We start from the raw sequence: 23,414 nt of genomic DNA, 5'->3' as shown, positions 1-23,414 counted from the left end.
AAGTATGAAGAGTCATTTTAGTGTTTGCTATTGGATGTGCCGGAGGATTTACAATTTAATCTGAAGCAGCAGAGTGCGTTTCAGCAATTAATTCGATTTGATAATCGCAACTCAAACGCATGCACTGGGAAGGACGCGAGAGGCTATTGTTTATTTTGTTCAATGCGAACGAACAACAAAGAGTGGATACCCATAAACTTTAATTACAATTTTTACGTGAAATAATTTCAAACTTTTGTGCATTGCGATGAGGCTAAAAATGGACATGATGAACTATCCGAAAACTTCAACTTTAGTATGGAAATATAACACGTCTCTCTAAATTGGTATATATTTGAATGTTTATTTATGCAAATATTGAGATTTCCAAAACAGGTAGCGTTGATGCCTTCCTCAAATCTACATTTGAAAATCACGTTTCCGCGTGATAAAATATCGAAACCAATAATTCAAAATTTCCATCCACTCAGCTACCAATAAATTATTAAAAAATCCACGGTTAGCACGTAAAGAGCATTTTTCTGAGAGGGGTGAAAAAGTGAAAACTGTGCGGCCGATCCCTCTCGCTTGGCAAAAGAACGTTGCGCTGAAGTCGGCGTTTTTCCAGTTGTATAAATGAGCTGTATAAACATTTTTCCACTGCAAGGTCCACTCTCGCGTGAAATTCTCTCGCAACATTAAATTTAAAATTACTCGCGAGAAATTCATGGTAGCACAGTTATCATCCACTTTACGCTCTGTTGAAATAGTCGGCGCGCACAGTCGTCAAATAAAATTTCCTGCGAGCTCACCGCTGTACTTCTTTTGCTAGGGTCACCCTTAATGTGCCAAAAAACATTTATTTTTAATAATTGGGGCCAATGTATGAGCTTCAAGTTTCTCAATGCAATGCGATATCTGTGTTGATAACGAATTCGTAAATCTGCGGCTTTAATTGTTAGAACTGGCCATCAATCAACGAGGGTGAAATCTTGTTATATATTTTCCTATCAAGAATTTTTACATTTTTTAAATTTGTTCAAAGCTGGTCCTCCACGATACAGTAATTTTATAAACTAATTTAATGGACCACAAAATGTTTCACGGTTAAAATCTAATAAATTACATGGATAAACTTTGCGTACAAAATTGTTATATTGAAATGATTCATTATCTTCATCCTTAATTTAAAAGACGTAACAAACTATTAAAGGATGCAGCTCACAGCTCAAAGCAGTGGATGCTTAAATATGGCGAATATGGGGCAAGCTAGGCTGTAAATAAATTTTAGGGAAACAGCAGGTATTCTGCTTGCAAGATCACGCTGTCGTTTTTTCGAGGAGATGAAGGAGAAGAGTTGACTTTATATACTTGTATTGTGTTACTCGCATGTGTGTTCTCGCGGTGAAAGTGGTGCAGAAACGACTAGATTTCCCTAGAAAATAATTATTCAGATCTTTTATTCATGAGCAAGAGGGTTGGGGAAATTGTGCCTAGCGCGTCTCTCTCATAAACTAATACATCATTCTGCGACGGCGGCATAGCGGCGGACAAAAAAAGCCCATTTTTTACATTCATCATGTAAATTGGTGCGTATTGCACTAAGCGGGCGAGACAAGGATGAGTCGCCGCGCAAATTGAATATTTTAGCATGTAATTTGTATTAATTTCGCGTCTGCTTATACACATAGTATTTTGCCATGTTCTTTGATTCCTAGATGTGTTTTGAGTGAATGTCAGAACGAACGACAATCCAATATTTGTGTTTTGCAACTGCTGGATCGACTTTAAACGCATTTACAAGGAATTTAAATCACACAGCAAATAAAAGCGAAATTGTATGGTTTTCACTTTGAATGCTGTTTTTGGCTCTCCTGTATGTACATTTTGGTTGGCAATTGATCCCTTTAGTTTATTTACTTTCTGGAATTATAAAGGTATTTAATGAAACGTTTGAGTACAGCTTTTTAAAGCGAATATTTGTTTTTCGGGAAACAGGATCTCTTCTAAAAAGGCAATTATAAACGTTAGCGCGTCCAGGACTTCCATAAAAACCCTAACTAGATCAAAATCAAGCATTTAAAAGCGTTCTAAATGGCGTCACTGGATATTTGACATTTTTTACTCAATTTTACAATGTTGCTGAATGTCCAAAAATCGTACTCATATATGGTGTGTTTCAAAATTTTACAGGAAACATACACAAAAACAGTTTGTATATGAAGAAAAATTTAACTACGAGTTTCAGTTAAAAAATCAAAATTTTACTCTCACTAAAACAAAATATTCTAGTCGTTTTCTGGAAGACTACTTTATCTTAATATGGGCTCAATATGCATAATAATTAAAATATTCATGTTCATTTTTGGTTAATTTTTATTGCACTATTCAGAACAATGCTCATCGCAAAGCCCTAAAATTCAGAATTTTTAAGATTAAACACACGTAAGTGTTGGGGAAAAAATAGTTTTTTGTGGGTCTGACCAAGACTTTAAAGAGGCTTAGTGAACAATTTTAAGAAGCCTCAGGAATCTAGAGACACCACTTTTCTCTTCATTAAACAATTTCTGATGAGAAAGTTGACGGTTTTCTCTGACAAATCAGGAAAAAAAGAGAAAAATTAGACCTTTTCAAGGCGCAGAGTGACAACGTTTTTCTTAAAAATAAATGGCGAGCATTGATAACCAATTGAAAAAAATACTCCATCAGTCGAGATCGAGTTTCCTTTCAGGAAACTTTGCTCGTTAGCTCCAATTGCTTTGACTGCCGAGCAAAAATTAATTAAGAAAACTAAAAAAGGGTCCTTCCGCGCTTATCAAAACGCGCAGAAAAGAAAATGAACGAACGAGCGCAGTTCTCTCGTGAGCGAGGAAATTTACGGCGTGCGGAAATAAGAATTTGATTCTCTTATCCCATAGGCGAGTTGGCAGGCATATAGAGTGAAACAATTCGACCACGTAAAAAAGAGATTTGGGCCCATTACCGCCGCGCGCATACATAGAGAGCACGCCAATAAAAAGCAGGGCGTGTAATTTCGAGTGGCAGGCACACACCAGAAGGGAAGTAATCAAATTCTATTGCGTGATCCTTTTGTGCAGGCAGCTCTCGAGAAATACACCAATGAAGCGCTCGCAAGAAACATAGAAAAATTATATAATACAACTTCATTGCGTTCCATATAACATGGTTATTATTGGAATAGGGAGCAGACGAGTTTTATAACTTTATTATTTCGCCGTGTTTTATTGTATGGGATAACGAGATTAAAAAATATGAATCTGCCCTACATATCTTCATAATGACGTGCTGGATTGATGGACACGACGTGAATTATAATAACACTTTGATTAAAATTACGAGTGATGGATGAAAGAAAATAGAAGCAAGTTTAATGGAATGCCCGGACGTTAACATACATGTGACTTTTTTAATCGCAATACACATGAGGTCGATTGCGGAAGTGTTTGTTTCAATATCCAGTTGTGTTACTCCATGAAGAAGATGGCAAAACACCATATTGATTATTTTTTTGACATCAATTGCCATTTTCAGTTAGGTTTTGCCTTCCAACAGAATCTAGTGTGCAAAAATATGTATTGCAATAATTTAAAACCTTTCTAAGCTCATAGATTCAATTATTACAATATCTAAGTTTAAAATATATTAAGAATTTGATTTGGATTTACAGGTTAATGATTCGGAGGACTTCAAATTTTAGACAATTTTGTGCAAAATCTTTGCACGGTTCCTAGGTCGATTTTGACGGTATATGTAGTGCATAATTTTCAGCATATATCACATGTACTTATTATTCATATTATTTTTCAGGAACAATTTGATTAAATTTGTTTTATTGATACTGATTGATACTATCTAGCAATTCATTTGGAAATTGTGATAAAGAGAAATTTGAGATGAATTAATCTTGCATCACCTCGGCTGCTAATAGGGAATATCATGAAAGCTGTTTTATTAAATTTGAGTGTAATTAAAATATTCAAGCGGAAATTTCTCCCTCAAAACAAGCAAACATGATAGTCTTGTTAGCAGCCAAGGCCAGTCTTTATATGTACGCGTCCCATATAATAATGCGTGCACTTTGTGATGAAGGCGGTGAATAGTTTATTCACGCACAGCAGATAATTGTATCAGGAGGGAAGCAGACTGCTTTCATACAGCAGCCGGCTGTGGGAGCAGGTGTATAATTAATACAGCCAGCGCAGCCCTGCCTCATTGTGTGCATTCAAAAGAGCGCGGAACCCAAAATCAGCGCCTTCTCTGCACGCAGCTCATTTGATTTCGAGCCCGCCGGCGACCGGCTTGTAGTGCATTAAGCCTGGAATTTTGTGCCTGTCTCGAGTGGAGCGCTGATTTTCAGCCAAGAGAAGAGATGACAAAACTCGCACCTAACCCGCAGGCGCCGCACGTGGATTCCGAAACAATTACGCTTTTCCAAGGAAACATGCTGCGGTGTAATTTGCCGTTGCCTCTTGTGGTGTGTTTTAATTTAGCCCCCTTGAATAAAGATCATGTTCCCGTGGAAGGAGAGTGGAAAATTCCACCTCCTCCAGGTAAAATGATAAATTTGTTTTTAGCAATTTCCGGTTAAATTTAAATGAATCCATGTCCACTCTTATATCAAAATTACTGTCGTTGATAGTTATAAAACTGAGACACTTTTTTGGCAAGCTAGAATAGAGGTATTTAATTTACTTATTCTCATATAAATAGATTATTTCGGCCAATATCAGTGAAACAAAATACTCCAGGCAAAATTTTCGATACAGTCAATGAAGCTTTGAAATTAGTCCTTCAGGCAAATTAAAAAAATGGCTCCATACGCATCAGGAACCGCAAACAAAAGGGACTGAAAGCCTTTCCTCGTAATCAATTTTTTCGTCGATTTTTGTTTAATCCAAACCTTTTCATCGATGAAAATTGCTGAAATATATATTGAAAGCCTGAGTCTCCCCAGGGGCAGTGATATTTTTTTCCGTGCTGTGAATATTCATTAATCGCACACAGCTGACAGGAGTTGATGCACAAAAAAGATCCTTTGAGCTTGCAGTAGCACTTTGTGTGCGTGTGTTCTGTGTGTATCACCTATTTTAATTAAAAAGCCTCAAAACACACCGTGGCTCAAAGAGAATACATTTGAGGAGAGACCCTAGCCCGAGGCCAGGTTTTCAGCCGCGCTGCAGACACGTGAGAGCACCCCGGTTTTCCTTAGCGTAGAAATTTGCATCTGCGTGGCCAGCTTGCTTAAATATTAACTACTTGCGGTATAACACCCACCATGAAAAGAGCTATAGTTGGATTTCAGACTTGGAAAATGACGAATTAAATTCATCCAAGCTAAAAATGGAATAGTTCTCTATTTAATTCTCAAAGAGGAATGAAACTCAGCTGGGATTATTGAAAAGCTGTAGAGTTTAGCAGAATCGCTAACGCAATGAGGAAATTAAGTGACGAATGCTGGAACATGTTTTTCTTACCGTTTCAAAGCCATTTTCAGGCACAGCATATTGTAATTCTTTTATGTCCTCTTCTATTTAACAAGAAAAAACTTTAGAATGAAATTGTACTCTACACATTTCCCATTGTATTCAAACCAATGGTCTTTAAAACAAATAGAGGTGACGAAAAGCACGTTTAATTAAAGTGGCTCAGCAGCCAGCCACCATGCCACCAAGATAACCCGACAACCGGAAATTTTGCCGGCGGAAAATCGAGTTGACATTGTCTAAAAAGAGAAATAATTTTAAACAACGTCACTTTCGCGCGTGGCACAGGTCTGCTTGTCAACCTCAGCTCAAGAGACAAACGCGATTTAAATCGCGATGTTATTATTCTGCGGAGCAGCTCTTTTCAGCGCGCTCGTGTCTTTTCATTTGCGCACCCGCTTTCTCATTATAGCTTCATTGTCAACCGAGATAAATGGGACGCAGTTTAATTTGTTTGCTCTCAAACAATCACGCACGTTTATAGAAAGCGAAGCTGGAGTGGAGATATTAATCTGGTTCCCCATGTGCATCTACTTAGGGCGAATCCACAGTAGTTGGGAAGCCGCACATCGTCTGCACTAATTCGTTAATTCCATTAATTTGTCAGCTAGACAGTCGGAGGGACGCAATCTGAGGGAGAGAGAGAGAGAGAGAGTTTGTGTGTTGGAGTGAGACGGGACTGCACACGCTTCGACAGACTTTAGGTAAATGAGTTGATTTTAGGCAATCCAAGTGGATTTCGAAGCACGCAAATTGAACTTCAAATTAAATTTTATGTTTGAGTATGAACTATCATTTAAAACATCAGACTATTCGAAAACATTTTAAGTAATCAAATCGTGAAAAGTGCAGATTAAAAAATAAAAGAGATTCTAATGCACAAGTTTCAAATTTATTTCAAAAAATGAGTTTTTACTATGCTACTCAATTTCCCGATATTTATCACCATTTTCCTTGTGGTCAATTCCAAAGTTACACCAAAAATTCAATTACATCACTCACTAAATTTTAGTTTTTTCCTATCAACCAAGATGAAAACGGTTTCATATCTTAAAATATTTTTTGCACAACAAACTAAATGTTTGTTTTAATAATCATGCTGCGAATATTATCTATTTCATTCAATTAAACAGCAATTTGATGAAACACTTTTCATAGATTTTGCCTAGTTTATAAAATAAAAATGGAAAATTCACTAAAAAAAGCTCTCTATGCAGGCTCTCCCAGAGTAGCACCAATAGATTTCTCTCGTCTGCAAATAATATGTTCGATTTTATGCTCTGGCGAAAATTGCACGAGGAGAGTTTGACCTGGAAATGAAGCCACCCACTTTAAACCACGGATATGCAATCCAATTCGCTGCCGCTGCCAAGTGGAACGGCTTCGTCCCTGCTGTTCTCCCATACACGTACGAAGAGGAAATCAGCTCTAACTGCATCAAGCAAAAGCACATGGGGTTGTGCAGAAACATGAAATGAATTAATCCAGGTTGTTCAAACTTTACCTTTAAAACAAGATATTTCGAATTTTCATAGACTTTTGAAAAATAAACAATCATTTTCATTTGTATCTCAGTGCTCTGCGTTAAAACTCGCGCTTTTTGTAAAACAATCAAAACTAAAAATTTTAATGTTAGCAGACAGCAAGACAGAGTTAAAACTAGGAGAATTTTGAAAAACTCAAAATTATTACGTCATGTGTCATTTTTTTATTTATTTGAACAAACAAATAAATGAAAAACTCATTTAATAAATCATTTGTTCCGTTTCTCACAACCCTCTCATAATCATGTGGTTTGAAATTTGAAGATGCCAACCATACTTGCATTAATGCAAACGACAAGCTATTCGCGAGCATTCCTGTGGTCGGGTGCTGCACTGCACTCGTCAGATGAATGAGGGAATTATAATGACCACCGCGGTGAGGCAGAATGAATGGGAGTGCGTGCTCAGCAGGTGAGGGCGAAAAAGAGGAAGCTGCAGACACCGCGGGGAGGGACGGAAGTGGTCTGGAAAACTGCCGTCCGTGCACGCGGTGCAAAGGCTAACGCTGTGGGTCGTGAAGTGTGCTCTGACTGGTGCGGTCGCCACCGATTTTCGGCCTCGTGGGACCGACCCAGCACACACAAACTAGCCCGGATTTCTTTTCCCCGTACACATGCACACACGGCGGTGTTTGATTTCGCGGTGGCGGATGCTGATTTCCAATTTCCTGCTTCAGCAAACAAATTATTGCTTGTTTCACGCTATTCCTGTTCCGGAATAAACCAAAGGGAAGCCAGGAAGTTTAAAGCTCAGTGTTTAGTCCGCTACTTAATGAGGTTTCATATCCAATATTTTCGCAGTGCTCCCTTTTAGAAACAGCATTTTCACAGACAAAGCTCTTCGTTGAAAGCGTTTGTTGCCAACTGCAGTTGAAATCAGTCAATTACCGTTTTGGTTATTTTAATTGTTCTGCACTATTTACAGTTCAATCAATACTCACTTTTGAAGCAGAAATCTGTTGTCTCCGTCTTACTAGTTGTGGCTACTTTCTGAAACAAAAAATTGTACTTCCTATAATATTGTTATAATACCTAATGAATCAAATTAAATGCATAAGAGATCGAATTCTTTTAAAATAAATGTTTACATCAAGATTTTTACTATTAAGTTGTTGTCACGTCCGGTTTGCTACACTCCACAACACGGACACGCTGCATCCGAGCGATGTAATTGAATTTTCTCAGCGTATATGCTGAGGGAGGTGAGGCAGCGCCCGTCCAAAATCAACTAGAGGTGTAGCACGCCAAGAATAAGTGAGATTTATTTGCCTGGCTTCAGTGGTTGGCAAAACATTCCTGCGCGGGTGTTTGCTGCCCGACGCTTTCGTGTCGGAGGTCAAAACCATGCCACCTGGTTGTGACGGCGGGCCCATACCCCCGGAGCGCGCCATCCTCTTTAAGAAGCAGGAAAAAAGCAAACCCCGATTTTTCTTTCTTGCTTTCTTTCCTTCCTCAAGTCTGCGTGCAGCAAAGGGGAGGAATACGTGCGCACTCACCGCCGCCGACAGCAGGGCGTTATTAAAATGTTCGACAACATTATCATTTCCTTCACAGTGCGCCGAGTGAAGGTGAAAAAAAAACTTCAGCTGACACGAAATTCTAGGGCACTTTGGTTGGTTATTTTACGAGCGGAGCCGGTGTCACCGCATTATGCAAACGCGCCAAACGGTGTTGTTTTGAATTGCGTGCGTCACATTTCAAAACCCAAGGGAAGTTTTTGCACTCGGGCTCTGCCTGTGTTTGCGAAGCTTTTAGAAATCACAATTTTGCAAATACAATCGAAGCATTGGTTAAGTGAACAAGTTATGATTAAATGGCATTGCTGCGAGAGATCGGTGTGGGAACCGATAAAGGGTAAAGACTTAACTCACGACGAGGGTAGTGCAGGTATATGTGACTCGAATGACCAACAACCCACCAGCTGAATCCCAAAATGGAGGAAAGTATTATTTAGTTGGGTCAAATGCATACAAGGGACGAAAAATTAATGGTTCTGTCGGGTGTCCAAATTAACTTCTCTATTATTTGTACATTCACGTATTCCAATTACTGCCTGAGATGCAACATATTTTTTGGAAATCTCTACAAGATGCATAGAAATCGATATAGATTTTGTTTAGATGGGTGGCATAGGAAAATTAAAGAAAAATACGTGAGTGTCTGTGTAATCCCATCCGAAAATTCATCTTTCAACCAGCGGTCAATAACATTTCTTCTGCTTCCTGCTATCATGATAATGGTGGGATGGGGCAGAAGTGAAATGGTTGTGTCTGGAAGACAAACAAAACACGCATATTTTCCGCTCTCGCGCATCTAGCAAGCACAGCAGGTCAAACAGAGGTTAGCGTTGTTTGTTCTCTGTGGCTGCGAATATATTAAAAGTTTGCAGCAGCATCTCGGCCAGATTTCCCTCCTCTGATCGGTCAGCGCGAGTGGCTCAAGTAGCGCTGGAAAGTTTTGTGCGCGGCAGTTTTACGAATTCCGTGCACTCGTGGCTCGTCAGAAAGTTTCTCAAGGAGACTTCGGTAGAAAATTACAAGAGACGCTGGCAGGCGGGCAGGGCAGTGTGCAAAAATTTGCCTTTAATGAATTTTGCTTCGGCTTGTCTCTGTGCGGCGGCTGTCGTGCATTTTGAGCAGTATTCGACCACCCCGCAAAAGTCAGATTATCCGCTAGCAACCAGCTGAAAGCTCTCCTGCAGCCCCTGATGCTCTTTTAATTGGCTCCTACTATATCAAACCGCATCAGATTGTCCATTTCAAAAGCACATTTGATTAGTTTACGTTTTTTTTGGCACAACTTGCATGATGTGCAGTTGCCTGGCAAAGTTAATTTCATTTCGTAATTATTTTGCTCTATTTATTTTGGCACGGTGCAGTTTTCCATATTTACATATTCAGTATTATTTCATTGGATCAATGAACGTTTAATTATTGCAGCGGATATATAAATTGCTAAACATGTCTGGCAGTGGTTTAGGCGCGACGCAATGCAGTGCTTTTGGCGACAAATTGTAACGCTGGTTCAGCTACACTGGATATTTATACACTGTCAATACGGCTGCAAACATTGTTTAGTCTTTTTTCTCGATCATCAAGAATTAAAGAAGAATCGAAATTCAAAGATTGTAGTTCATACTTTGCTTGATATAAATTTGGTTTCAAAGAAAACAATCCATAATGTATTAAATAAGGAAGTTTATAAAAGATAAATAAGTATTTTAAATTAGCTTTAGTGTAAAATGATGACAAATTATGATAATTTGTGCTTATAAAGAATACAAACAAGAAGAATTGATGGTAAAAGTTGTTTGAATATTCAATGAGAAATCATTTTTATTCCACCAATAAAACAAATACCGTCCATAAATCTCCCAGCCTAATGAAAAACAAATATTTTCGTTTGCTCCGTCGTGAAAAATTGTGGAGCACACGCTTTTGAAATCATCCACGCGCTTGAAAGTAAATTACATCAGAAAAATAACATTCAATTAAGCAGAACGGACATGAGTCCAGAAATAAATGCTGCTCGTGCGCGCAAGAGCAGTCAGTACAATTCCCAGTACGGCTCTACGCCGAGGCATGAAAAAGCAATCGTGCTGTCAAAATGGAATATGAAATATATTTCGTTCTCGCTTACTCCAAAATACACATTCGGGCCTTTTCTCGCCAAAGTATCTCGTTCGCTCGCAGCACTTTGAGAGCGCGTAATGTGCGGGAGCTAAAACATAATTTATTGCGCGAGTGTTTAGTTTTTTTCTCACGCAGAGGGCCGCTTAAAAAGATATGCTGCAACACTCCTTGTTCTGTATTTTTGGGGAAAACGCCACATGTAGTGCGTTTTTGTCCCGAGACGCGTTGAGATAATGCGGCGAGGGGTCTGCCGACTGAGGCCATTTCACACTTCTTTGGCCCAAAAGCCAGGACTTTTTATCAGCCGACACTGTTTTTTTACTGCCTGCGCCCACTCGAAAATGTGCGTGTGTGTGGTTTTGAGTGCGTGGCTCCATCCGTCTGGATAATCATCTGGACCGCCGTGATTTAAACTAATTGGCCTAATTTGCCGTTATCACTCTCTGCTGCGGTGTTTACCCTTTTCCGTAAACTCGCCGCGATCATACGGTCAACTGCGGCTGCTGTGCAGGATTTGGACACATGTTGGTGTCAAACCCTTTCAAAGAGCTCACACATAATGAATTGAATTGAGATAATAGAAAAACGTAGAAATTTTTCTGATACCAGATTAAGTGCTTACATCCTTTATTTTCGAATTAAGCAGGGAAAAAAGAATTTTGCAGTGGTCAGAATAGAAAGTACAATGGATGAAGTTGAATATTTTTGTTCATATATAACACGGTATTAGCGTGTAAGAAAATGAAGTCGACAGTAAAATAAATATAACTTTTTGTTTCACATATTTTGGGGGTGGATTTCACTTTGAAGAATTTCATTTAACTTTCAAGTGCACATGTCTGAATCAACATACCAATTTTTTACTGTCAAACTGTCGCAAGTAAAGCAAATTTTATTCATATAAAAGAGGAAAACAAACAACTAACCACGCAGGTGGAACTCCATCAAGTGCACGCACGTTTCCTTTCCCAAACTTTTGAAACACGAAAAGTGACACCTCGAATTTTGCCTGTGTTTTCTGAATCCGGTGGTAAAACTTTGTTCATATATATGTCGGCAGGCGAGAGATGTAGCATGAATTATCACGGAGCACGGTTGAGGAAAAAGTTTGCTTTTAGCAGGCCGGAATGCTCATTACCGCTCCGCCAAGTAGTCAGGTGAGCGGATGCTTATTTTTATTTACAGCCGGCTACATTATGCTGGAGAAAATCAATTTTCCGGCTGGTGCTAATTCTTGCAGCATCTCGTCGCCCGTCATCTGCCGGCAAAAGTTTTTGCGACACGCGCAAAAACCGTAGCAACAGCAAATGGAAACTTGCTCCGGCATTAATTTTTAATTGGATTTACATAACTTTTTCATCGCACGATGAGCAGCGCTCTATTTAAATTTGCACGGCTTGTGCTGCATCCATTATTAACCGAGTAGAGAGAGAGAGAAAGAGCGCGCGCAAAACAAACAGCCTCACTCTCGCGAATCCCCCGCGCACTGAATACTAACTAACTCAGCTAAAGTGGTCCCACTGCCAGCTAACAAACACACTCGCTCTCCTCTGCAATTGGGTTTTAATTCCGCGAAATGCAGTGTTGGCCTCTATATTGATTTTAGCCAATTTATAGAATTTCGATTAGAATTAAAGGTAAAACTTGCAGACAATCTCGATACTTCCAATACATGATGATGAATGCAAAGTAAGTTAACTTTTATAATAAAAGATCAATATTGGAAGACAGAGATGAGACTTGATTTTACAATATCATATATTATCTCTGTCCTCTGTCATATAATATACCTTGTGTAATGTTAGATAAATAACGTTGATTCTACAAAAATTATCATATAAATAGCGGTATTTGAAAGGTCAGCAGAAACTTGATTTGATCAACTTGATCTGAAGGAAGGTCATTTAAAAACTCAAGAGTACAATTAATCTGAAAAATCCCTCACTCAATAAAAAAACTCGTGTTTATTCCTGTAAATATCGCATAGCGCTGCTCGACATGTAGATTTAAATCACTGGTCATCATCCGTGATGCAATTTCAATATACCGGTCACTAATATAGATTAGAAATTACGCATCACGAGCTAAACGAGGAAAAAATGATGATGGAATGTTTAGCCGATAGCTCACTTGATTACTTCCCCACTCGCCAACTGTGTTTGCGCAGGGAAAATTGGCTCACGATAAACTTCAATAATTTCAAGCGGAAGCGAAGTGTTATCAATTAGGCTTAATGAGCGACTATTTTCTATTGCATTTTTTATACAGAGCGCTGATTAATTGCTTTCAATTTGTGCTGCTTGGTAACGCAATTAAGTGCCCATCAATTTACTGACCTCCATTTGATGTAGTTTCCAATTATGTAGGTTGGGACTATTTGAGAGAAAATAGGCAACTGCATACCTAAAGAGCTAACACCTATCATTCTATAGCAGACAATTTCATATTGTGTTTATTGGAATTATTTTGATGTCAACTGTAAAAGTTAAAGAAAATGGTGCAAATTGTCTCCAAGCTAAGTGAATACTTTATACGTGAATAGTTTGAGCGACGAATAAAGATATTATATAATATTCGAATTGCACTTAGTCTACTGCTGAAAATATATAAAATAAAAACCAAATCAATTAATTATTACTATTTTTTATTTTCCCTGTGATTTTTTCTTTACTTCAACAACTAAGCAAAATTAAGAAACGTTTAAAGGTCTGAAAAACTAACCATGTTTCCAAATTCAGCACAGTTTTCATCAATAATTAGTGATTATTCTAAGATAAAGTCACTGAATTGCAACCTACGAACAAGAGAAACAAACCAATTAGAGGATGCCTCTTTGAGAGTTTCAATTTCCATTCTAAGCCTACAACTGGAATATGCAAGTTAATCCTCCTGGCCTCAAGTGGGCGTGCGTTGGTGACTGGTGCTGATTACACCAGCAGCTTATTACACGCGGAGGAAATTTATTTCTCCCCTGATTGTGAGCATGAATATATCTCATAGCTATATGTCTACTCACGCGTGCTAGAAGAGATATAATTAGAGATAGCAACAACAATTGATTCTCGAGATCTGCCGGAGTTTTGTGAATGGAAACGAGCGCGTGCGTGTAGGAATTATACTAAAGCACGAGAGTGGTTTTAATTGGGCTCTGATCTTCGCATTTGCGTTGTGCAAAAGTAACGAGAAGGAGCACACAAGACGCTTCCCCATTCTACCAATCGTAATTATATGCCAACGTAATTGTGACTCTTCTCGGAATACGTGAACTTTGAGACGAACACCAACAAGACTGCGCAAGTTATCTTTTAAAAAGGGTATTATTTTGTCTGCGTCCAACCCGGTTGTTTTCCTGGAAAATTTCAGCAAACCTTTGTGATGTTCTCAGTGTTGAAATTCAACTAGGAAATGTTTGACACACATATATATTTATAACAATGCTAAAAACAATATTGTCGCAATTATTGTAATATTTAAAAAAATTGCATCATGTGACCCAGTTCAAAAGGTAATCATAGTTATCCGTTTTTCCTCTTCGCTGATTAGCTTCCTCTAAGGAAAAGTGCAAACTAACGAGGAAATTGCTGGCGAGTTACTTTTGCACAACTAATTTAACAAGGCGCAAACATCTTCCTCTCATAATTTGCTCTCGTGTATACACAAGAGGAGAAAACATCTCCGGCCGAAAGAGTCCAGAATAATTTATGAGCTTGAGTGTCAGAAAGTGGCACCACGACTTTGGGAAATTCCTCAGCAGATAGCAACAGAGAGGAGCTGCAAAGTGGTCCAAAAACCTTTCGAGGCGCGCAGATGGAGGTTTATTAAAATAGGAACGAGAATTATCTGGAGGAAATTGAAATAATACATCAGCGCCGAGTGTCTGCGCGTCTGGCTGCGATTCAACACGCGCGAAGGGAAAAATGAGCCGCTCGGCAGGAAGTTATAACTCATATCTCTCGCGGGCGCGCGGTCACGGCCAAAAACAGCCCCAAAAGCAGCACTCTGCATGATTGATGCTCTCGAGTCCGAACGCGCGGCCTCGAGTGGCAGCGAATAAAATGCACCTTACACTCTCGAGCACTCGCCAGAATTAGCCGCTTGTCATGCAAACAAGACTTTTTATTGGTGCTTCTAATCTTGAAAGCGTTTTACGGTCTAAAACGCCGAAGCATCAGCACGACAAAAACACTTGTGCGCCTTTTAAGAAATGTGTGCGTTTACGTACTCGGCTGTAAGCGCAGCAGACGTGCATTATTCCTTTTCCTGGACCAGCTCCGGGAGTCGAGGGTGGGCCCCGTAAACTCACTATTATATTGCCGCTCCTCGGTTTTATTCGGGCTGTTTGAGTGAAAACGAGAGAATAAACTCACTATTATGACAAGGAAAAGCACTATTCTGTTGAAATGAAATCGGGGAGAGGGGCGCATAAATTCCAGCCCAAAATCTATTTTAGCCGCGCTGAGGGGATTTTCAAATTATGAAAAAGTGAGGGGCGTGTCTGAATCTGGATGATTTATAATTTTCTTCTTCTGCACGCGCCTTAAATTAAGAAATAAATATGATCCGTTGAAGCTTAAGCAAAATATCAAGTTCATGCGTGAGAGGAACATCACTTTAATTTAAATTTTCTTGCAATATAAATTTCATTTCATTTCACCTGGGGTTTAGTTCTATGAGTTCAACGAAACCGAACATGGACGCGCCGGTTGCATAACCACACAGGAGCGAGTTGATATCTGGAGCGAGAAATTTTTCGCGCCCGTTTGGCTTTCAATGCTATTTAATTCCATTCAGGGTTTCCTAATTAAAACATAGCGAAATTTAATCTGCAAACAAATATAATCCGCAGAGAGGAGAGGTATGAGCCAATAAATACACGCAAGCAGTATTAATTGAATCCATTCGGGTGCAAAATAAATATACACACAACCGGCATTTGATCTAATTTAGTGAACTCGATTCCAAATCAGCGACTTCAACTCAAATATTTGAAGTCAAATTTGCTCAAAAAAGTCGTTCATCTTTTGCTGGTTGTCACATGGCAAGATCAGATTTTGAAAAAAAGGTTGATTATTGAATTAAAAATACTGAAATACAAACTATATATGCTTATTTTATTTTGCCAAATAACTTCCTCAAAACGCCTTATTATAGGGTGTAAATTAAGTTGGTGGTGTAACCAGCAGGATAGTCATCCAAATTTATAGCTTCCATCAGCTTTTTGTGCCCGTCGGCGGGATGTTATGATTTTCCGCTTCTCTCTTTAATCCAGCGAGGGCAAATAATATAAATTGCCTACGTGCGTGGATACACTTTGAAGTGGATTTCTACGTCCCCGGGGGCACGACGTCGGAGTGACAACCTCTGAGCTGCAAACTGAGAATATCTCTGCGTTTGTGTGTCGTGCCGTGGCTAATTATACACGGAGTGCATTGATAAACAGTGGGACGTTGCTTTCATAGACGCTTTTGAAAAGGCAACTACGTCGAGAGAACGGTTGATTAAACTGCGTCCAATGTGGAATCGGAGCTCCTCTGCGTTCAGCTGGTTGGAAACACGGTCTCATCAGTAATTCGCGGGCTAAAAAAGCGAGACATTAATAAGAGAAATTACACTAAAAGTCGGCTTGTGGTGAGATTGGTGCAAGTAGGACTTTGTACGATTGTTTAAAAAATTGACGGTGATGCAAACGCAATTTAAAAATGATAAAGTCTAATTTCTCCTACTTCCTTGAAATTTATTTGTACGAAAATATGTACAATTTTGCAAATTAAATAGAAAGGCATGCATGCATCCCCACCGGGTATTCTCTTTTACAAATAGGTGAACTTATTTCAGACTTTGCTTGTTTAGAAACAAGAAAATACAATACCCCTTATTTACTTGCCCAGAACAGTTTCCGTGTTGTAATTCCATTACACCTTTATTCCCTGCTGGGCAGGCAACGTTCTCCAGCAAAAGAGACAGGAATTATGCGACAAGGACGCGCGCGTCTCGCGTGTGTAATTGTAAAAAGAGTGAGTCTTTGTCGCTAAGAGAATAAGGCGGGGGCTTTAAATAATCCGCGCATTGTTCGTGCACACGTCGGAATTTTAATTCGCACAAAGCGTCGCAAATTCAGGCATTTTTCCGCCAAACTAGCCGACCTCGTTAATTTGGACGAAGCTTACAGAATTTTGCGAGATGGAAAAATCAATGGCCACGAGTTGGGTCGACGCCGCCGGCTAACTAGAGTTGGGCAAAGTTTCTATTATCCACGCCGGGCCGGGGGTGGCGGGGGTTGCAGTATGTAGCGCACCGCGGCGTAATCCCAGCTGCCATTCATAGCGACTGAGGAGGAGGGGAGTTGTTTTTTTGTGTGCCGTTTTTCGCCAGCATGCAAACTTTGCAGCCAACAACAATACTTCTCTCTTGTCCCAAAAGGAGGCTAACTAAGCGAAAGCGACGCGCCCGATAGCGCACTCGCCGAACAAACGAAAATTGCCCCAACAACTTTTCTCCTCCTATGTGTCTCAGAGGAAAATATGCAAAACAGCTGTCCTACGAGACGGGGCAAATAATATTGTTTATAAACGATATGCTCCAGAGCACCATCTCCGGTGTCACAAAACGGAAGAAGAAGTATCTTTATGGATAACTTCGTGATGTAGAAGAGTAAAAATTGAAATAATTTATTTAAGTGCTTCTATCGTCAGTGAGTAATAAGCAAGCTTTTTTAAGTGTATGTTCAACATAAAATAAAAAATATTATACATTTAAAAATCCCTTGCATTCTGAAGAAGAATAGTTGGAAAGTGACACATTTTTGCTCAAGATGGAGCCAGCATTTCTCAACTTTGAGATGAGAGGACAAGTTATCTACCATTTCTTGGAATGCGATATTTTTATGAGAACAAAATAAACCAGTCTCAAGCCAAAGAGAGATGAAATTGAAAAACTTTGCTTTCCACATGCGTTTAGTAAACCAACAATCATCACCAAGAAAATTTCAGCAAACTGCGTAGACTTTTTTCCTTTATCAAACCTTATGGAAATATTCAAGGTTGTTTTTTCTGCTACATAAAAAGCACAGACCCATAAATATTCCTAAAAAGGTGAACTATTCGACAACCTTCTATTATATCTGATTGCTGATTCCGTAAAATTAGGTAAAATAAAGCTCAGTTTGCCTTTTGATGTTGTATCTTCAATCCCGAGGCACAGAATCTCAAGTTTCTCAAAAACAACAGCAACCACTTGTAAAATACGCGAGATCAAGTTGGCAGTTTCCCTTATACAAAAGTAAATCACCGAAATTCAAAACTCCGTCAGCGGAAAGACTGCAATTTCGCGTCTTTCCTGGCCAGGCTGCTGTTGGTATTGGGAATGGGAACTCAGCCCGCGGCGCTCAGCACGAGGCGGGCTGCGGCGCTACATCAATTTCTCAAATCAATTCCTATATACTGCAGCACCTGCAGCAACCCGCCGAAATCCGGCAGTGATCGCGCGGCGAAGGGCGGATTTTCGCCAGTGGCGAGACCGCGTGCCAATTCCTTGCAACGTTACTTGCGGAGAATTCGGTTCGCTCACTCATTCAGCTGCCGTTCAGCGGCCCACCCGCGCAATTCCCTCCAAGGTGAACACTAAACTTGACGAACGAGCGTGTGGAAACGTTGCCATTGATCAAGGTGGACGAAATTATTCCCCTTGAGCTGTTGCGAAACAGCGGCACACGGTGCGTGGATTCTTCGACGGCTGTCATATCCTGCTCGCGCAGACGACGATAGCCAATTATTTGACACAAGGAAGATAGAAACAGAACAACGAGGAATGTGACTTTGACGAGATAACGCAGGGATTATCGGTTCATGGAGGCGGAGGGCGGTTTCTCTTTGTGTCAGCAATTTGTACGCTTATTCGAACGTTAAGCTGCTACTGCCATTAAATTTAATTGGAGCGTTCTACACCTTTGGCATTAATACTGGTCTAAGTCGCGTTAATTAAAACATTAAGGCGGAGACTAGAATTTTTCTTTTGAAATTAAACCTTTGGTCGCAAATTATTGGCGTAGAATCTTTGATGAACTCAAAGCCATGCAATCAAAGCATTTCATCCTTGAAAAGTTGAGCTAATATAACCTACAATGCATGTAAGGAGGCACTTGCACTGATCACGCTCTGGTGTTTGTTTTTACGCAAATTGCTGTAGCAAGGGACTCTGAGTGAGAAGGCAAAGGTTGGCGCAAGTGCTGGATTTTTCAACTCGACTTTGCTCACGACCTCCTCAAACGCAAGGCGGCGAGGGTAAATACACGTTTCGTGTGGCGCAGAGTTTGTTGGGCGTCGAGTTTTGCGACTCATTCAAGCATTATGATTCGAGTCTTGCCAGCGGCAGTTGGTGCAAAGCGAAATTCACACAAATTCTCTCGCCCTAGTTTGCGACACGCGGCAAAAACAACCTGGGACGATCTCTTTCATCAGTTGGGCGTATAGAAAAGCACATATCACGTCCAAGCTGTCTCGCAAATAGTGCATGTTGGCAAGATCACCCTAATGCTCCTCAAAATTACTAGTCGAACGAACAGAAAAATTTGTGTTTTTCCTTTTATCAAAATTTTCTTCGAAAAAGTGGAACACATTTAAATATCTTAGATTCAATCTATTTTTTTAGGAACTGGGTCTTGTCGATGTATTTAAAGGAATACGGAATTCGCCAACGCTACCTTTTACTTAATCCATTATATTCTATAAATACTGTGCCTAAAAATTGAGCATGCCAACTATCAATACGTATCTGATGAACCCTGCACAGGCGATGATTTGAAACGAAACACGCAAGCTAGTTGAAATTCAAGACAATTCTCAGCTGCCTGAATCACTCTCACTATATATCTCTTTGAGAGAAAATTTCGTTGCAGCTGGGCTCGATGGTAAATTAAAAAGTGTCGGCAGAAGGGACGAGGGCAAAACGCGGCAAAGATGGGGTGTCGCGCGCTTGCTGAGATCGGCACGCACGCTACAATCAGCTTTTCAGGCCATTTGAGCCGTGCGCAGGCTGGATGGAAATTGGCCCGATGTTTACCCCCGCTGCGTATATTTCAGACACATTTATCGTCATTATCAAAGGCTGTGCTCTCGTGTGATAAAACGGCGCTCGGGAGCGATCTAATCACTCTCGCCGGAGACCATAACCGTAATTTAGCGGGGCCTACCTTTAGGCTCGTTGTGCGCTTTCATCTAGATTCGGTGAATTGGCGCAGTTTTTCGCTGAATTAGTGCCGAGGAAATTCGAACGATTTGGTACACTGCTGCTGCGTTTGGCAGGAACGCAGTGAAACTTTCGGAAACCGTGAATAATTGGCAGTTTTATGTGCAGCAATAAAAAACTCGTTTGGCAAAGTCCGGAGAAAATTAGCAGGTTTTCGGGGATAAGGAGATTGATCTTGAGACGCGGAAATAAACCCCTAAGCGAAGAGATTACTCAACAACTTTACCAACTGACAGTTCACCCGCTCTTCCCAATTCTTCCTTTCGTCTCGTCATCCAATTAATAATATTTCTTCTATATAATTGGTGTTACTTGATAGAGCTTCACAGAAATTGGACCTGCTGCATCTTAATAAAAATACATCACGTAAAAATAAATTCTGCAACAAATATTGAAATATTGTTTAGTTTTGTGCCTAAGACTGAAGATTTTTTTTGATTTGCTTGGATCATTACTTAGCGCGACACGACCCGAAGAAAGTCAATAGGTTTTTCTCGCGACATAACTGCTGAAGTACATCGTAAAAACTCTTCTTTAAATTTTTGTTCTCCATTCATCCAGCACATTCTTTTTGTTCACAACTATTCACTCGCTCTTCTCGCCATTAATCTGTTGAAGCGAACGGAAGAAAGTGTAATTTGCATCTCATAGAAAGTTTGAGCCGCGGTTTAAATTAAAGTTGTCATCATTACGAATGCAATTAAAGTGACTCATCCTTCTGCCACAAGATTAAAATCTCGTATTCAGACTGAGCGCAGTTTTTTCCTCTCACTCCGCTTTGACTTTGTTAAAAAATACATTTTTCCTCTGAAACGGCGCGTGTATGCCGCGATAAGCACACACATATTAAATGTCTGTCTGGCCATTGAGGTTCCCGACGCACTCTCATTAGCAGGCGTGTGCAAAAAAGCAACGAGAACCCATCGTCGATTCCCTGTGAACGCTCTTTGCAGCTGCTGTAAAAAGGGCGCTCGCCGTATTTGCTCCACTGTACGCAAACACAAATCCTTCCGCGAGATGTGCTGCATAATTAATTAAAGAAGCTAGAGAGGCTGCCGAACGAGTGAGCACACCACTTTTTCCAAGCTCTACTTTCTGCCCCCGCTCGGTGTGCGTGAAATTCAAATTCGCCAAAGCGGACGGACGCACCTGCAAAGGTGTGTGCCTCCCGCAAGAGAAAAAAACTTCCCGGTGCAAAAAGCAGCTTTGCATTTCTTTCTCTTTGAGTCTCTTGGCACGAGGCAAAAATGACAAAGTGTTTGCATGCTTGCGGCTAGCATTCAGCGAGATTAAAATTGCACATGGCTCGCAAATCCACGCTTAGCTCGCGGTAATTATTTCTCTCGCCCTTAATGAAAGTGCGAGTTTCATTATTTCACCCTTTCCCTTTTCTTTTATTTATCTCTTTGAGCTGGAAAGAGCGAAACACGCTTGATTGCGCGGAATTTCACGCTTTGTTTCGATGAATCCAACCACCCTCGCCTCCTCGATCGATTAGCTCCAAGAGAAAAGTTTCTCCAGTGTTTAAGGCATCTTGCTCTCCGCGAGGATCAGGGCTTAAATATTGTGCCATTCCAAACTCATATAAATCATTTTAAGTAGCGTCAAATGAGGACATTAAATAGCTGTATTTACCAATCCAGTGTCAGAATCTTCTTTCATTACGCTCGTCAAAAGTGAAATATATATCATTCATTTTTATTGCCGAGCTATCAAGTAGTTGACGTCACAGATTTACGGTTTTAGAACGTTCTTAATAATTAATATAAAGGATTAGATTATTTTTTTTAGTTGCTTTGATCATTACTTTCTCTTTCCGAATGCTTATACATATTATGCAGTTTAGAATTTCCTGTAAGTAAAGACCATATATCTCTTTAAAAAAGTAAAAAATAGATGATTTCCGAACAAAACCACCCTATATATCGCATCCCTATTCATCAACCAGCCCTCCCCAGACAGTCCGGAGGAACAGTTCCGCTGAAAAAATGCACACCCTTTCTTTTTAGCCCGCGATTTTCCATGCTATCAGGGGCGAGTGAAAGAGGGTGGTTCAGCACTCTCGATCTTGAGAGTTGATAAGCAGAGAGTAAGGGCGTGTCACCCTTGCAGGCTCGCGAAGGGATATTAAACTCGAATTAATTCGGTTAATATTTGATGCGAGTCGCGACAATGGCGGCTAAATTGACTTACGTGTTTCGAATGATTGATGGATGCGGTGCGAAACCAGCGTTCTCGTCCGCTGCAACACAAAAAGACGCCGAAATCATTACTTGGTAGGCGATTATCGCTTCGAGATCAGCACGCCATTGTTAGCAGCTGATAGAGGTTGCGAAAAAGCACTTTGAATTACATGAGAATGTTACATGCACAAGCAAATCACTTTTTCCAGCAGGTTTAGTACAAAAAAAATAATAAACATAGACTTCGTTGCTCATGGAAAAATTGAGCTAATCATTTTAAACTGTTTTATTTCTGGTAGTCAAGACTTATCCGTTTTATATTTGAGGAAGTTTAACATGCAGCCAACCACGCAGCAGTGGAGGAAGGCTTATTTTCCGGCTTGCGAGTTATTATTTCTTTGTTTGGACCATAACACATTTTAATGACACCGCGCGCCTGCTCCATTATTTCTTGAAACTAAAAAAGCAGCTCGCGTAAAGACACAACTCTGGATTTCATGACTACAACAGAATAAAATGCACGCCAGACGGAAGAAATGAACGTAATAAATTTTGGGCTTGACAAAATCTGTACAGAATTTTTCTTTATCTCTGCGCGAGCGTCTCTCTTTTAGGTTTTTTCCTCGCATTTCAGGTTCACGACCCCGTCTGCCGCACACGCCATAATGGATCTGGATGTGTTTTTTCAGCCCCTTTACTCGCTAACAGGAAATTCGACCGTCGGATGCAGGTTCGCAGGTGACATCGCCTTGCACTTTTCTTTTTAGCGAAAATTGGGGAAATTGTTTGTCCTCTATGATCGATCTGCCTCGGTCGATATTGACCAGCAACCAGACTCTCACGTCTTTCAAGAGAGAGCCTCTCCAATTATCATCCATGCCTTTTGACCAGGTTGTTAGAGAAAAAGGGCAGAAGTTTTCGAAGAGTTTTTAGTGTTTTTAGATTCAGAAATTATTTATTGCAAATCAGCAGGGCTACCATGCCCCATACATCCACATCCAGAACACAAAAAAAGATACATATATTATAACAAAGCATTTTTTGTTTTCATAACAGAGGGATAGTAAAATCAGTCTATCAGTTCAGTATTTGGCTAGAAACATTCGGCTAACTTCTTGTTTGAATGCACTCAACTTCTCGTTCATACACTGATTCGGTGACAGGGTGTTCCACAGACGATAGCAAATGACTTGAAAGCACTGCTCAGGCACTGTTACACTTAAAAAACGGATCCCGGAGTCGCATTACAGAGGGAAAACATAAATCGAAAACATATTTAAGAGCGAATAACATTTGCAAAAAAGGATTCAAAGAGTCTTGAAATAAATTC

At 40.0% G+C, this 23,414-nt stretch overlaps 1 protein-coding gene across 1 annotated transcript in view; it reads right to left on the bottom strand.

Annotated features, from left to right (window-relative positions):
- LOC135939696 (insulin-like growth factor-binding protein complex acid labile subunit) overlaps positions 1–23,414 on the bottom strand; it is an 82,685-nt gene that overhangs the window by 13,052 nt on the left and 46,219 nt on the right. The window contains exons 3-4 of the mRNA XM_065484205.1: positions 22,095–22,143; positions 7,968–8,016 (exon numbers count right to left, since the gene is read on the bottom strand). The gene's annotated coding sequence lies outside the window, so the exon portion shown is untranslated. The remainder of the gene's footprint in view (positions 1–7,967; positions 8,017–22,094; positions 22,144–23,414) is intronic.

This window comes from Cloeon dipterum, chromosome 3, assembly GCF_949628265.1.
Source record: "Cloeon dipterum chromosome 3, ieCloDipt1.1, whole genome shotgun sequence".
In the NCBI taxonomy this organism is placed as follows: Eukaryota; Metazoa; Arthropoda; class Insecta; order Ephemeroptera; family Baetidae; genus Cloeon; species Cloeon dipterum.
The sequence above is the reverse complement of the archived record's forward strand: the minus strand, read 5'-3'. Positions and strand labels throughout refer to the sequence as shown.